Source organism: Pseudophryne corroboree, chromosome 9 (assembly GCF_028390025.1).
Source record: "Pseudophryne corroboree isolate aPseCor3 chromosome 9, aPseCor3.hap2, whole genome shotgun sequence".
Taxonomy (NCBI): Eukaryota; Metazoa; Chordata; class Amphibia; order Anura; family Myobatrachidae; genus Pseudophryne; species Pseudophryne corroboree.
The window spans coordinates 420,844,600-420,861,545 of NC_086452.1; the positions used below are offsets into that span (position 1 = coordinate 420,844,600).

Genomic DNA, 16,946 nt, shown 5'->3' on the forward strand with positions numbered 1-16,946 from the left:
TCAGCGACAGGGTCTGCCACACGACTGTGACTGAAATGACTGGTTGGTTTAGGCGCCCACCAAAAAAGAAGCAATCAATCTCTCCTTGCACAAACTGGCTCTACAGAGGCAAGATGTCCACCTCATCATCATCGTCCGATTCATCACCCCTTTCACTGTGTACATCCCCCTCCTCACAGATTATTAATTCGTCCCCACTGGAATCCACCATCTCAGGTCCCCGTGTACTTTCTGGAGGCAATTGCTGCTGGTGAATGTCTCCACGGAGGAATTGATTATAATTCATTTTAATGAACATCATCTTCTCCACATTTTCTGGAAGTAACCTTGTACGCCGATTGCTGACAAGGTGAGCGGCGGTACTAAACACTCTTTCGGAGTACACACTGGAGGGAGGGCAACTTAGGTAGAATAAAGCCAGTTTGTGCAAGGGCCTCCAAATTGCCTCTTTTTCCTGCCAGTATACGTACGGACTGTCTGACGTGCCTACTTGGATGCGGTCACTCATATAATCCTCCACCTTTCTTTCAATGGTGAGAGAATCATATGCAGTGACAGTAGACGACATGTCAGTATTCGTTGGCAGTTCCTTCAGTCCGGACCAGATGTCAGCACTCGCTCCAGACTGCCCTGCATCACCGCCAGCGGGTGGGCTCGGAATTCGTAGCCTTTTCCTCGCACCCCCAGTTGCGGGAGAATGTGAAGGAGGAGATGTTGACAGGTCACGTTCCGCTTGACTTGACAATTTTCTCACCAGCAGGTCTTTGAACCTCTGCAGACTTGTGTCTGCCGGAAAGAGAGATACAACGTATGTTTTAAATCTAGTATCGAGCACGGTGGCCAAAATGTAGTGCTCTGATTTCAACAGATTGACCACCCGTGAATCCTGGTTAAGCGAATGAAGGGCTCCATCCACAAGTCCCACATGCCTAGCGGAATCGCTCTGTTTTAGCTCCTCATTCAATGTCTCCAGCTTCTTCTGCAAAAGCCTGATGAGGGGAATGACCTGACTCAGGCTGGCAGTGTCTGAACTGACTTCACGTGTGGCAAGTTCAAAAGGTTGCAGAACCTTGCACAACGTTGAAATCATTCTCCACTGCGCTTGAGTCAGGTGCATTCCACCTCCTTTGCCTATATCGTGGCCAGATGTTTAGGCTTGAATGGCCTTTTGCTGCTCCTCCATCCTCTGAAGCATATAGAGGGTTGAATTCCACCTCGTTACCACCTCTTGCTTCAGATGATGGCAGGGCAGGTTCAGGTGTTTTTGGTGGTGCTCCAGTCTTCTGTACGCGGTGCCTGTACGCCGAAAGTGGCCCGCAATTCTTCTGGCCACCGACAGCATCTCTTGCACGCCCCTGTCGTTTTTTAAATAATTCTGCACCACCAAATTCAAGGTATGTGCAAAACATGGGACGTGCTGGAATTTGCCCAGATGTAATGCACGCACAATATTGCTGGCGTTGTCCGATGCCACAAATCCCCAGGAGAGTCCAATTGCGGTAAGCCATTCTGCTATGATCTTCCTCAGTTGCCGTAAGAGGTTTTCAGCTGTGTGCGTATTCTGGAAAGCGGTGATGCAAAGCGTAGCCTGCCTAGGAACGAGTTGGCATTTGCGAGATGCTGCTACTGGTGCTGCCGCTGCTGTTCTTGCAGCGGGAGGCAATACATCTACCCAGTGGGCTGTCACAGTCATGTAGTCCTGAGTCTGCCCTGCTCCACTTGTCCACATGTCCGTGGTTAAGTGGACATTGGGTACAACTGCATTTTTTAGGACACTGGTGACTCTTTTTCTGAGGTCTGTGTACATTTTCGGTATCGCCTGCCTAGAGAAATGGAACCTAGATGGTATTTGGTACCGGGGACACAGTACCTCAATCAAGTCTATAGTTGGCTCTGAAGTAACGATGGATACCGGAACCACGTTTCTTACCGCCCAGGCTGCCAAGGCCTCAGTTATCCGCTTTGCAGCAGGATGACTGCTGTGATATTTCATCTTCCTCGCAAAGGACTGTTGGACAGTCAATTGCTTACTGGAAGTAGTACAAGTGGTCTTCCGACTTCCCCTCTGGGATGCCGATCGACTCCCAGCAGCAACAACAGCAGCGCCAGCAGCAGTAGGCGTTACACTCAAGGATGCATCGGAGGAATACCAGGCAGGAGAGGACTCATCAGAGTTGCCAGTGACATGGCCTGCAGGACTATTGGCTTTCCCGGGTAAGGAGGAAATTGACACTGAGGGAGTTGGTGGTGTGGTTTGCGGGAGCTTGGTTACAAGAGGAAGGGATTTAGTGGTCAGTGGACTGCTTCCGCTGTCGCCCAAAGTTTTTGAACTTGTCACTGACTTATGATGAATGCGCTGCAGGTGACGTATAAGGGAGGATGTTCCGAGGTGGTTAACGTCCTTACCCCTACTTATTACAGCTTGACAAAGGCAACACACGGCTTGACACCTGTTGTCCGCATTTGTGTTGAAATAATTCCACACCGAAGAGCTGATTTTTTTTGTATTTTGACCAGGCATGTCAATGGCCATATTCCTCCCACGGACAACAGGTGTCTCACCGGGTGCCTGACTTAAACAAACCACCTCACCATCAGAATCCTCCTTGTCAATTTCCTCCCCAGCGCCAGCAACACCCATATCCTCATCCTGGTGTACTTCAACACTGACATCTTCAATTTGACTATCAGGAACTGGACTGCGGGTGCTCCTTCCAGCACTTGCAGGGGGCGTGCAAATGGTGGAAGGCGCAAGCTCTTCCCGTCCAGTGTTGGGAAGGTCAGGCATTGCAACCGACAGAATTGGACTCTCCTTGGGGATTTGTGATTTCGAAGAACGCACAGTTCTTTGCTGTGCTTTTGCCAGCTTAAGTCTTTTCTTTTTTCTAGCGAGAGGATGAGTGCTTCCATCCTCATGTGAAGCTGAACCACTAGCCATGAACATAGGCCAGGGCCTCAGCCGTTCCTTGCCACTCCGTGTCGTAAATGGCATATTGGCAAGTTTACGCTTCTCCTCAGACGCTTTTAATTTTGATTTTTGGGTCATTTTACTGATCTTTTGTGTTTTGGATTTTACATGCTCTGTACAATGACATTGGGCATCGGCCTTGGCAGACGACGTTGATGGCATTTCATCGTCTCGGCCATGACTAATGGCAGCAGCTTCAGCACGAGGTGGAAGTGGATCTTGATCTTTCCCTATTTTTTTAACCTCCACATTTTTGTTCTCCATATTTTAATGCGCACAACTAAAAGGCACCACAGGGATACAATGTAGTTGGATGGATACTATAGTATACTTATGGACGACGAGTGACGACACAGAGGTAGGTACAGCAGTGGCCTACCGTACTGCTATATACAGTATAATGGACCTGGTGGACACTGTCAGCAGACTGCGTTTATAGTGTAACCCTGATTTAGGGTTTAAACAACACTTATACTGAGGTAGTTATAATATGGTGACTAAAATGGAGTATAAGCATATATATTATTCATATAAAAGTTAATGGATGTTGTAATACTGTATGCATGTTTTGAGGTAAATAATACAGTTCACATATATGTAATTGTATGTACATTGATGTAAATGTAGTGGTGAATACAATGAAGGCTTATTTTATGGTTTCACAGTGTATCTAAAGGGTTAATGTCCTTGTGCTCCTAACTGTCAATCACCTAGTGGGGTGATTGCCAGTGGGCGGGGCATCACCTCAGAGTGGGTCATGTGACTACTAGAGAGGGGTGGAGAGGTGCTGTGAGTGTAGCTGAGGGAGAGACTGCATATCCCTTGGTGAGAGGACATAGTTTTTTGCGGCTCCGGCCGTCGCCCGCATTAGAGCTGAGCAGTATACATTGCGGCGGCCGGAGGGTGCTTAGTGTGTGTAGCCAGAACAGGGCTTCCTTACTGTAAAGGTGGTGACAGCAGCATTGAGACTCAGAACTGTTCATAGAACCCAAGATCAGCGCTAGTCAACTCACCCAGCAGTATTGGAAAGGCGCATCTGTGACAGGGAGACAGAGAGGGTTCCTTCCTACCTATTACCGGCACAGACTCTGACAGCCACAACAAAGAAGCCAGGACCAGCAGCAGAGGCTCCATTCTGTGTGGCTGTAAGTGTAAGGGAGGAGTCGGGGGAGCATCCTGCAGCAGCATCACTAGATGGTAGAAGTGTGAGTGCATAATCCAGCCATTTATATTACCCCTACACTAAGCACAGCAAGCCATAGGTGACTATTGTACATAGTCAATTTCATATTGGGACTAAGGACTCCAGGGCTAGGCCGCAATAATGGCTATTAAGCAGGAGGATAGTAATGGGTCACAGTAGTCAGAGTGACCTATAATTACAGTTCCATGTATGGCTTAATCATAGTGCTAAGGAGAAGGTAGAAAGCACTGGGTATATATATGTAACAGGAGGAGTGGAGTGAAACTTGAACTGTTTAACGCTTCATAAATAGTTTTAAAACTCCCCCATATATCAGCATCACATCAGTCAAAGGAGAGCCAGAGACATTGTTCCGCAGCGCTAAATAGAAAGTAACACCCTAAAGCTGCCACCTAATGTGTGTATTTATGCCCCTGAATTAGCAGAATTAGAGTCAAGGACATTAAAGGTAGCCATACTACAGTGACATTGGATGAATGTTAAAGCCTCTTAGCCACAAAGGATTAGACCAGGCCTGGCCAACCTGTGGCTCTCCAGCTGTTGTAAAACTACAAGTCCCATCATGCTTTGCTACAGTTTTGCTATTAGGGAAGGCTAAAACTGTGGCAGGGCATGCTGGGATGTGTAGTTTCACAACATCTGGAGAGCCACAGGTTGGCCAGGCCTGGATTAGACTATCATCCCGATTCAAGGACTAGCTTGTGGCACTTTAATACAACTGTGTTATATGTATATTCGTGAACCCGTAAGAAGGACTGACACGTAAGAGACTATTAGTTTTAAAGTTAAAGGATTTGAGCTCGCTGTGACTATGATAAGAGAAACCATCTCTTGCAGATATATTTAATATAGACTCATCCTAAGAGACAACAATAATTTGAGGCATACAGGAATCGAAAAGCTATATATGCTCTGAACTATAGAAAGCATCAGCTACTTCAAATGGACACAAGGACGCAGCATAACAAAGGTTTATCATACCAGCTTCTTAGGAGTTTAGTTTAATACTGGACAACTACAGTAACATTTTTACTGAGGAAAGGATACAGATTCCTTGGTAATCAACTGTTGATGTTACTATCTATGAGCTAAATAGATACTTTCTGTTATCTGCCAAGGAGGAACTATAAGTAACCTTATAGGAGAAAGTAATCGCTACCATAAGTAGACTGAGCCAAACATCTTTCTCTTTAACTGGAGGGAGAACTGATAGTTGATACTAAAACATAGTGTCAGACATTCTGTATTAACTGCTGTTATTTTTAGGAAGTTTATGGGCCCTTATAGTGCACTATCATATTAAGAGTACCCGGGTCACTCTAACACCTAAGGGTGTGTTGAAAAGAAAAAGGATTTGTTGTATTGCATGCAGGTACTGTGTATAGGCCTAATTGACCGGGGGTTAGCATGGATTAATGACTTAAAGGGGAATGTGTAATTGATGAAATGTTAATGTATACTTAATCCATTTGGTACTGGTCATTAAAGTGTTATACTTGCCATGTGTATCTGGTCCGTCTGGAAGTTGATCTGAAGATCCTGGAAGAAAGAGACAGGTATATTAGATAATATATCTATGATATAAGGGAATCATCCCCTAAGGATAGAGATCAGGCTTACTCAAGCAAGCCTTAACGGTAGTTAAATACTACACATAGCTTGAGTGGAGGCACAGCTATTAGGTAACCATCCCTTAATAGAATACATAGACAGCTCTCGTTCAAGGTATTGAGGGTAGGGTTACATTTGGAGGCACCGCGTGAGATAGAAGTTACACTCAGGCCCTGTTACACCACAGGTGTCAGCTGCCATTAATTATTATTGATAAAGTCCTCACATCCCTAAAAATAAAATACAAATATGGGAAAGAAGCAAAGGAACAGGGAGAAGGTTGGACATAAAGCCATTGCTGTATCAGTTGGGAGAGTTGAAGCCAATAGAGAATGTAAAAGTATGGACAAACAAGAGTACCATAAGGGACCAGGCTTAAAGGAAGAGGTGACATGCAAGTTTGTGGGAACTTTTGTAAATAACCTAGGCGTGCAAAATGAAAAAAATATTAGATGTCCCTGTAGAGTTGGAGAAGAGAAAGAAAAAATCAAAGGACAAGAAAGTCAGACTTGATCCCCACCTAAAGGATAGTGAGGGAGGTGTTAGTGACAACCTTGCTCATACTTTGGTCGCTAACATGGATTATGGAATGAAAGGAGATAAGAATGTTCTACCACTGAAAGAGAGAGTTCCAGGGGAAGTGAAGATAGATGTAGGTATACAGAGATTAGAAACTGTGCTAAAGCAAATAGCTGAGGATTATAAGAAACATGGACAATTAGTATTAGCTCTTCCAAAAGATCAACAGAAGGACCTGCTTTCCCTGTTTCCAACTTCCATTGAGGAACCAACAAGAAGAGATAGCCCAGTGGATCTACAGACCCCGATAGAGGTGATAAGACATATAGCACTGGACAGGTCTAAACATATTTATCAGTTGTTGGAGGTTCTAGATGAAACCCGATGGAAGCTAAAAGAAGAACAGATGTTTAACACCAAAATTGATGAGAGGAACAAAGAGCTTGAAAGAGAACTTTGGTTTATACAGAGAGAGATGGAAACCATGGCATCTGATGAAAGACAAACCAGAGTGGATCAGGAGCAACAAAAGTTGATAATGTACCAGCAGCAGGAAGACAATATTCATTCTCTGGAATCAAAAATAACTGAGTTGTCTGAATTATTGGAAGTGGGTAAAGAAACTGAAAAGGAGGATCATATTTGTCTGAATGAAATGAAAGAAAGACTGTCTCAGCTAGAATCTGAGAATAAAATACTCAAGGATGCCAACTTCCTAAACAACTGTCCTGAAGACCGTATCCATGAATTTTCTATGCGACCGGATACTAAGGACATAGCATTACAGACTGAGGTAGTGGATGGTATATTGCTGAGACAATCTTCTATGAATAAAGTTGATAGTAAAGGGACACAGTATATGTCTCTTAAAATGACTGGCACAGTAATATGGTTCCATGTGAAGAAAGGCTATGGCTTCATTAAAAGGCATGACACCGGAGAAGACATATTTGTACATTGGACATCCATAACGAAGAATAACCCCCTAAAACTGTTGTACAGTGTAGGAGATGGAGAGAAAGTAGAATTTGAAGTGTTGGAAGGGGAAAAGGGTGTACATGCAGCAAATGTGACTGGCATAGGTGGAGTACCAGTGAAAGGGAGTCGATTTGCTCCAAACCGACGAGGATCATACAGTTATTGTTATCAACCACGAGAAAAAGCGGTTGATGAAGGAAGTGCATATTCAGAACAAAGGCAAGGGAGAGATCCAGCTCCATGTCATCCTTCTACAACCTTACATTACCGACCTCTCTCGAGATTCAATGGTAGAGTAAATCAGTCCCAGGATCAAGAAACGGAAAATTCAGATGCTAAAGACTTGATAACTTTAGAAGCTTCGTCAGAGAAAGAAACTAGTCTCAGTGAAAATCGTAGTGAGGTACATGATAACTTTACCCTAGCACAATCTCTTAAATCTTCCATCCGAAGTCCAGTACTAAAAGAAGTCAATAAATCAGGTGTAGAAGAGCAAGGGAAACCAGCACGATCAGAGAACACTATCCCTGGGAGGCATGAAGGCTATGTAGTTCCATCCCTTCCTATTTGGCCAACAGTTAAAATGGTTGAGATGAGGTGGCTTGCTAATGGATGTGAATGAATATATACTATTTTAGCATAGTGAGTAAGGTAGATGGTGCATTGGCACCTAAAGATGTTAAACAGTGATAATGCACCAGGGGGAGAAATGTAACCCTGATTTAGGGTTTAAACAACACTTATACTGAGGTAGTTATAATATGGTGACTAAAATGGAGTATAAGCATATATATTATTCATATAAAAGTTAATGGATGTTGTAATACTGTATGCATGTTTTGAGGTAAATAATACAGTTCACATATATGTAATTGTATGTACATTGATGTAAATGTAGTGGTGAATACAATGAAGGCTTATTTTATGGTTTCACAGTGTATCTAAAGGGTTAATGTCCTTGTGCTCCTAACTGTCAATCACCTAGTGGGGTGATTGCCAGTGGGCGGGGCATCACCTCAGAGTGGGTCATGTGACTACTAGAGAGGGGTGGAGAGGTGCTGTGAGTGTAGCTGAGGGAGAGACTGCATATCCCTTGGTGAGAGGACATAGTTTTTTGCGGCTCCGGCCGTCGCCCGCATTAGAGCTGAGCAGTATACATTGCGGCGGCCGGAGGGTGCTTAGTGTGTGTAGCCAGAACAGGGCTTCCTTACTGTAAAGGTGGTGACAGCAGCATTGAGACTCAGAACTGTTCATAGAACCCAAGATCAGCGCTAGTCAACTCACCCAGCAGTATTGGAAAGGCGCATCTGTGACAGGGAGACAGAGAGGGTTCCTTCCTACCTATTACCGGCACAGACTCTGACAGCCACAACAAAGAAGCCAGGACCAGCAGCAGAGGCTCCATTCTGTGTGGCTGTAAGTGTAAGGGAGGAGTCGGGGGAGCATCCTGCAGCAGCATCACTAGATGGTAGAAGTGTGAGTGCATAATCCAGCCATTTATATTACCCCTACACTAAGCACAGCAAGCCATAGGTGACTATTGTACATAGTCAATTTCATATTGGGACTAAGGACTCCAGGGCTAGGCCGCAATAATGGCTATTAAGCAGGAGGATAGTAATGGGTCACAGTAGTCAGAGTGACCTATAATTACAGTTCCATGTATGGCTTAATCATAGTGCTAAGGAGAAGGTAGAAAGCACTGGGTATATATATGTAACAGGAGGAGTGGAGTGAAACTTGAACTGTTTAACGCTTCATAAATAGTTTTAAAACTCCCCCATATATCAGCATCACATCAGTCAAAGGAGAGCCAGAGACATTGTTCCGCAGCGCTAAATAGAAAGTAACACCCTAAAGCTGCCACCTAATGTGTGTATTTATGCCCCTGAATTAGCAGAATTAGAGTCAAGGACATTAAAGGTAGCCATACTACAGTGACATTGGATGAATGTTAAAGCCTCTTAGCCACAAAGGATTAGACTATCATCCCGATTCAAGGACTAGCTTGTGGCACTTTAATACAACTGTGTTATATGTATATTCGTGAACCCGTAAGAAGGACTGACACGTAAGAGACTATTAGTTTTAAAGTTAAAGGATTTGAGCTCGCTGTGACTATGATAAGAGAAACCATCTCTTGCAGATATATTTAATATAGACTCATCCTAAGAGACAACAATAATTTGAGGCATACAGGAATCGAAAAGCTATATATGCTCTGAACTATAGAAAGCATCAGCTACTTCAAATGGACACAAGGACGCAGCATAACAAAGGTTTATCATACCAGCTTCTTAGGAGTTTAGTTTAATACTGGACAACTACAGTAACATTTTTACTGAGGAAAGGATACAGATTCCTTGGTAATCAACTGTTGATGTTACTATCTATGAGCTAAATAGATACTTTCTGTTATCTGCCAAGGAGGAACTATAAGTAACCTTATAGGAGAAAGTAATCGCTACCATAAGTAGACTGAGCCAAACATCTTTCTCTTTAACTGGAGGGAGAACTGATAGTTGATACTAAAACATAGTGTCAGACATTCTGTATTAACTGCTGTTATTTTTAGGAAGTTTATGGGCCCTTATAGTGCACTATCATATTAAGAGTACCCGGGTCACTCTAACACCTAAGGGTGTGTTGAAAAGAAAAAGGATTTGTTGTATTGCATGCAGGTACTGTGTATAGGCCTAATTGACCGGGGGTTAGCATGGATTAATGACTTAAAGGGGAATGTGTAATTGATGAAATGTTAATGTATACTTAATCCATTTGGTACTGGTCATTAAAGTGTTATACTTGCCATGTGTATCTGGTCCGTCTGGAAGTTGATCTGAAGATCCTGGAAGAAAGAGACAGGTATATTAGATAATATATCTATGATATAAGGGAATCATCCCCTAAGGATAGAGATCAGGCTTACTCAAGCAAGCCTTAACGGTAGTTAAATACTACACATAGCTTGAGTGGAGGCACAGCTATTAGGTAACCATCCCTTAATAGAATACATAGACAGCTCTCGTTCAAGGTATTGAGGGTAGGGTTACAATAGTATAAAAAAAAAGACACCACAGGTATACAATGTAGATGGATGGATACTATAGTATACTTATGGACGACGAGTGACGACACAGAGGTAGGTACAGCAGTGGCCTACCGTACTGCTATATACAGTATAATGGACCTGGTGGACACTGTCAGCAGACTGCGTTATAGTATAAAAAAAAAAAGACACCACAGGTATACAATGTAGATGGATGGATACTATAGTATACTTATGGACGACGAGTGACGACACAGAGGTAGGTACAGCAGTGGCCTACCGTACTGCTATATACAGTATAATGGACCTGGTGGACACTGTCAGCAGACTGCGTTTATAGTATAAAAAAAAAAGACACCACAGGAGTGTTTTTCAGGCAGACAAACGTATACTGGTGGTCACTGTCAGCAAAACTGTGCACTGTACTCCTGCTATAACTGCTCCCCAGTACCCACAATTAGGCAGTGTGAGCACTCAGCACAGATATATATCATGCAGCACACTGAGCACAGATATGGTATGGAGCGTTTTTTTCAGGCAGAGAACGGATAAAAAAACTAGCAAAACTCTGCACTGTACTCCTCCTAACAGCTGCTCCCCAATCCTCCCCACAATAAGCTAAGCAATCAGATCAACTTTGTAGTATTAATATAAGTTTAAACGGAGAGGATGCCAGCCACGTCCTCTCCCTATCAATCTCAATGCACGTGTGAAAATGGCGGCGACGCGCGGCTGCTTATATAGAATCCGAATCTCGCGAGAATCCGACAGCGGGATGATGACGTTCGGGCGCGCTCGGGTTAACCGAGCCATACGGGAGAATCCGAGTATGGCTCGGACCCGTGTAAAAAGGCTGAAGTTCGGGGGGGTTCGGTTTCTCGGAAACCGAACCCGCTCATTACTAGCTCAGTGTGCTAATTGCTTTATTGTGGGGACTGGGGACCAGCAGTATTAGATAGTAGGAGGACAGTGCAGAGTTTTGCTGACCAGTGACCAGTGACCACCAGTATTATACGTTCTCTGCCTGAAAAACGCTCCATATCTGTGCTGCATTGTAGTATATATATATACTAGTAGGAGGACAGTGCAGAATTTTGCTGACCACCAGTATAACTATATATATAGCAGTACGGTACAGTAGTCCACTGCTCTACCTACCTCTGTGTCGTCAAGTATACTATCCATCCATACCTGTGGTGCATTCCAGTTTTGCACAGATTGCTGACCACCAGTATATACTATATAGCAGTACGGTACAGAAGGCCACTGCTCTACCTACCTAATAATACATCAAATCCTTGGACAGTGGAGATATATAGTGAGCTAATGAATGTCGTCAAGTATACTATCCATCCATACCTGTGGTGCATTCCAGTTTTGCACAGATTGCTGACCACCAGTATATACTATATAGCAGTACGGTACAGAAGGCCACTGCTCTACCTACCTCTGTGTCGTCAAGTATACTATCCATCCATAAAGAAAAAACAAATAAGGACTGCGCTTATCGCTATCAGATAAGTAAGCTGCTATCGGAGTATGGAGGGAATCCACCTTTCCCAATAAATACGTTTAGACAAAGAAAAAACTCCCAAGCGCTATGGTATCTGATAATAACACTTCTACTTGAATTACTGGATCGCACTGGTATCATATATCTATAATAGCGGGTAATGACCATTAATAATCACACATCCATAATGAAATAATTGTATTTATTTAAAATATCTCTACACAAAATAACACACTTTTATTTAACTAAAAAGTGGGTCCTAATACCGGTATACGACATATATGACAATACAACATAAAACATAAAATTCTCAAAAATATATATGTAAAAAATATCTAACACCTTGAAGGATATGGATGCTTTTAAAACCTTCTCTGGTGTATCAGCTGATAAGTCCAAAGTAATTGATAATGTCCTTTTTAGGAAAATCCTATCAGGCTGGTATTGTCCATAATCAAATTCAAATGGCGTTTTTGATAACTACCTGAAACGTTTTTCAAAGTTGGGGATCACCGCAACTTACTTGCAAATCCGTGGGTAGTAAGAAGAGCAAAGCATCGGATGTCCGCCGGCAGACGTGTTGTGGTGCTCTAGCATCAACTAGTTTCGCCTGTCTAGCAGGCTTCATCAGGATGACTGGATGCACCATCTGATTCTCCTCTTATGCTCCTTCTGATTGTGGTTCCCATAGAAACGGGTAGGTGTTACCGCCCACTTCAATTGCGGTTCCCATAGAGACGGGTTGGGGTTGCCGCCCACTTCCCGTCCTCCTTCCGATTGTGGTTCCCATAGAAGCGGGTAAATGTTACCGCCCACTTCAGTTGCGGTTCCCATAGAGACGGGTAGGGGATGCCACCCACTTCCCGTCATCGCTTCCGCCCTTACTCCTGTGTAACTTCCGCCCTTCGTCCACGTGGTCTTCCTCTCTTGACCACATCACTTCCGTCCTCGTTCTTTTCACAGGGCGTTAGGCGTTGTCATGGTTCCCTGTAGCCATACAACAGTACTTTACTCCATCAGTTCCGCCCTGACCATCCGCATTTCTTCCACCCAAAACAGTTTTTACATTGTGGATATTTGTTTTATCGTATATTCAGACTTATAAAAAAGTCCCCATTATTTGAGTGTTTTGCCCCCATTATCCATATAGTTCGAGCTTTTGTATTTAGCAATAGATTCACTCTTAAGGTGCATACACACGGAGAGATTTTGACTATGAGAGATTTTGACTAACTTTTCCCTTGAATTTAAAAAATGACGCTGAGGCGCCATTTTTGAAACTGGTACCGCTCCGCTGCCAAACTCTGCAAGATGAAGGTAAATTTCCGCCGCCCGCACCACCGCCTAAACCCGCCGCCGCCCACACCGCCACCGCAACCCGCTGCCGCCCACACCGCCACCGCAACCCGCCGCCGCCCGCACCGCCGCCACCACCCGCCGCCGCCCGCACCACCGCCGCCGGCAACATCGCTATCGCTGGGAAAAATCGCTGGCCTCTAGCGATTTTAACTAACTTTCCCAGCGACATAGCCAAAATTGACTTGCCTGCACTGACTATTTTTCCCAGCGATAGCGACCTGGCGGGGACGCGCATCGCTATCGCTGCCTGTGTACACACGGAGCGATCTGCACTAACTTTCTGAGCGATTTTGACTATATAGTCTAAATCGCTCAGTTATATCGCTCCGTGTGTATGCACCTTTAAGGTGCATACACACGGAGAGATTTTGACTATGAGAGATTTTGACTAACTTTTCCCTTGAACTGGCAGTAGGAGATTTTGACTAACTTTACCAGAGATTTTGTCTAACTATGCAAGAGATTTTGGCTATGGGAGATTTTGGCTATGGGAGATTTTGACTATCTCATTTAAATAAGGGGATGAGTGTCATATATAGGACGATTTTACAGGGTGGCTGGTATTTAAATAGCTAAAAGTAAAAAAAAATTTTTTGCGTGGGGTCCCCCCTCCTATGTAAAACCAGCCTCGGGCTCTTTGAGCCAGTCCTGGTTGTTAAAATACAGAGGAAAAAATGAGTAGGGTTCCCCTATATTTAGACAACCAGCACCGGGCTCTGCGTCCGGTCCTGGTTTAAAAAATACGGGGGACAAAAGACATAGGGGTCCCCCGTATTTTTCAAACCAGCACCGGGCTCCACTAGCCAGGGAGATAATGCCACAGCCGGGGTACACTTTTATATTGGTCCCTGCGGCCGTGCCATTACCCCCCCAACTAGTCACCCCTGGCCGGGGTACACTGGAGGAGTGAGGACCCCTTAAATCAAGGGGTTCCCCCCTCCAGCCACCCAAGGGCCAGGGGTGAAGCCCGAGGCTGTCCCCCCCATCCGTGGGCGGTGGATGGGAGGCTGATAGCCTTTCAATAGTAATATTGTTCTTTACAGGTGGCCTACAGGTCCCAGCAAGCCTGCCCCAGCATGCTGGCACTTGGAGAACCACAAGTGCCAGCATGCCCGGACATAAAGGGCCCGCTGGCACCTGTAGTCCACCTGTAAAGAAAATATTGGAAAAAAACACGACACATTCTTTAAAATATCCTTTATTAAACTGGGTCTTCACCTGGGGGCGGCGGCCTTTAAGCTCTTTTGCATGGCCGCCGCCTTCCCAGGGCTTCCGGCGTCTTCACCTGGGGGGGCGCCACCTCCCCAGGGCTTCTGGGGTCTTGCTCCGGCGTCTTCACCTGGTGGGCGGCGGCTGCTAAGCTCTTTTGCATAGCCGCCGCCCATCCAGGACTTCCACGGCGTCTTCAGTCTTCAGGAGCTCTTCTCCGCTCCTCCTCCGCCGTCGGACTGAAAGCCGCTGCCTCGCGCTGACTTATATAAGTTAGCGGGAGGGGGCGGGGCGATGACGCGGCGAGCCGTGATTGGCTCGCGGCGGCCATCTTGAATTTCAAAAATGACGCTGAGGCGCCATTTTTGAAACTGGTACCGCTCCGCTGCCAAACTCTGCAAGATAAAGGTAAATTTCCGCCGCCCGCACCGCCGCCGCCCGCACCACCGCCTCAACCCGCCGCCGCCCACACCGCCACCGCAACCCGCCGCCGCCCGCACCGCCGCCACAACCTGCCGCCGCCCACACCACCGCCGCCGGCAACATCGCTATCGCTGGGAAAAATCGCTGGCCTCTAGCGATTTTAACTAACTTTCCCAGCGACATAGCCAAAATTGACTTGCCTGCACTGACTATTTTTCCCAGCGATAGCGACCTGGCGGGGACGCGCATCGCTATCGCTGCCTGTGTACACACGGAGCGATCTGCACTAACTTTCTGAGCGATTTTGACTATATAGTCTAAATCGCTCAGTTATATCGCTCCGTGTGTATGCACCTTAAGACTGGGGATTTTTTGTATATTTATTTATATTGATCTTTGAGACACAAACATAACAACACAAAACACAGTGAATTAATAATTACAAATTCTTCTTCTATATTAAAGATATTAAAATGATTTTATCAAAAAATAATAATACATCAAATCCTTGGACAGTGGAGATATATAGTGAGCTAATGAATCAGTCCTTCCTCAATTCTCCTTTAAAAAAGGATTAAGATCCCTTTCTACATTAAGCCCCCCCGGTATCAGTGTTCCTAATTTGAATATCATTCTTGCTTCTTCCTTTAATAATAAATCGTTCCAATTCCCACCTCTCCAGGGTTTCTTTACCATTTGTATGCCTACAAACTTCAGACCTGAAGGGTCACTTTTATGTTCCTTAGTAAAGTGTTCTGGAATACTATGATTTTCTTTATTATTTTTTATATTATTCAGATGCTCATTAATTCTAATATGTAGGTTCCGATACGTCTTCCCTACATATTGAAGCCCACATGGGCACACTAGCAAGTAGATCACCCCTTTTGAGTTGCAGGTGATTCTCTCATTTATTTCATATTCTTTTCCTGTTTTTCTTGATACGTACTGTCGAACTGATTTTGTTGATGTACTTTTAGTTTTTCTACAAGCTATACAATTATGACAATTATAGAAACCTGGTTCCGATTCTTTTAACCATGTTTCTTTCCCTTTCGTCTCTTTCTTCAAGATCCCTTTAACTATCTTATTCTTTATTGTCGGAGCTCTTCTAAATACCACCTTTGGGTTCTTGGGTATAATATCTTCCAGATCTTTGTCAGCTTTCAAGATATGCAAGTGTTTAAAGATGCTTTTTTCTAGAAGGCTTCGTTGACTTGAGTAGTTTGTTAGAAACAGAAGATCTTCTTGAACGTTCTTTTTCTCTTTGTAACAGAGAAGATCATTTCTATCTGTCATGTCCACTTCTTCTTTGTTTTTATCCAAAATTGATCTTTCATAATTTTTATTCTCAAATTGTTTTATTAGTTTCCCTGTTTGTTCTTCATAATCTTCTTTCCCGGAACAGTTTCTCCTGTCAGTGTGTTATTTTGTGTAGAGATATTTTAAATAAATACAATTATTTCATTATGGATGTGTGATTATTAATGGTCATTACCCGCTATTATAGATATATGATACCAGTGCGATCCAGTAATTCAAGTAGAAGTGTTATTATCAGATACCATAGCGCTTGGGAGTTTTTTCTTTGTCTAATACTATCCATCCATACCTGTGGTGCATTTCAGTTTTGCACAGTTTGCTGACCACCAGTATATACTATATAGCAGTACGGTACAGTAGGCCACTGCTCTACCTACCTCTGTGTTGTCAAGTATACTATCCATCCATACCTGTGGTGCATTTCAGTTTTGCACAGTTTGCTGTCCACCAGTATATAATATATAGCAGTACGGTACAGTAGGCCACTGCTCTACCTACCTCTGTGTCGCCAAGTATACTATCCATCCATACCTGTGGTGCATTTCAGTTTTGCACAGTTTGCTGTCCACCAGTATATAATATATAGCAGTACGGTACAGTAGGCCACTGCTCTACCTACCTCTGTGTCGTCAAGTATACTATCCATCCACACCTGTGGTGCATTTCAGTTTTGCACAGTTTGCTGTCCACCAGTATATACTATATAGCAGTACGGTACAGTAGGCCACTGCTCTACCTACCTCTGTGTCGCCAAGTATACTATCCATCCATACCCGTGGTGCATTTCAGT

General features: G+C 44.2%; 1 long non-coding RNA gene across 1 annotated transcript in view; it reads right to left on the minus strand.

The window, feature by feature from the left end:
• Window positions 1–10,088: 10,088 nt before the first annotated feature.
• The window catches only part of LOC134957103 (uncharacterized), a 304,559-nt gene continuing 297,701 nt past the window's right edge, over window positions 10,089–16,946 (minus strand). The window contains exon 5 of the long non-coding RNA XR_010186462.1: window positions 10,089–10,128. This is a non-coding gene — a long non-coding RNA (uncharacterized LOC134957103). The remainder of the gene's footprint in view (window positions 10,129–16,946) is intronic.